A 694-nucleotide genomic window follows, 5' to 3' on the forward strand; every position below is an offset into this window, starting at 1 on the left:
GTACCCTCCTGAATCTGCAATTGGCCACAGGGGGACCCCAGGTGCCCCCCCAGACCCAGGAGGCACAAGTCACCAAGCCAGGAGGGCATGCTCCCCAGTGGACCCAAAATTGGACTGGAAGTGTTTCTGGTCCACTTCCAGGCCTGCTGCCAAGTGCACTGAGGAGCCCCCTGTACTCCTGTGGAATGCTCCATGTGCCCCAGCATTGCAGCATTCACGAGCCACCTGCTACCTAGAGGTATGTAAAAAAATATTTAAAGCTGTGTCTATGTCCGAATCGCTGAATCTTTCTGAATCTCTCTGAATCAATTCGGAGGGTTCCAATTTGATTCGGAGAGATTAAAGGGTCTCCTGATTCAATTCAGATTTAAAGATTCGGCCACTGAATTGGGCCAAATCTCCACTGAATCCAATCAGTGACTGAAGCTTCACGCAGCCCTATTATTTACAAGCTTTCAGACATATACATCCTTTGTCAGGCAAAAAAAATTTTAAAAATTTAGAAATGGAGAGAGAAATTAAAGATGGTCAGTGTGCTGGCGACGGGCCACCGTCATGGGTACAGGCAGAAGATAGGCAGGACAGGGAGGCAACAACACCCCCTCAAGAAAGCCACAAGCTGGGCTACTCACCCCTGGGAGGGACGGCGGCGGCGGAGCTGGGACCGCAGCAGCAGACGCGGGCGGCATTACGG

The sequence above is a fragment of the Alligator sinensis genome, unplaced genomic scaffold (assembly GCF_000455745.1).
Source record: "Alligator sinensis unplaced genomic scaffold, ASM45574v1 scaffold384_1, whole genome shotgun sequence".
Classification (NCBI taxonomy): Eukaryota; Metazoa; Chordata; order Crocodylia; family Alligatoridae; genus Alligator; species Alligator sinensis.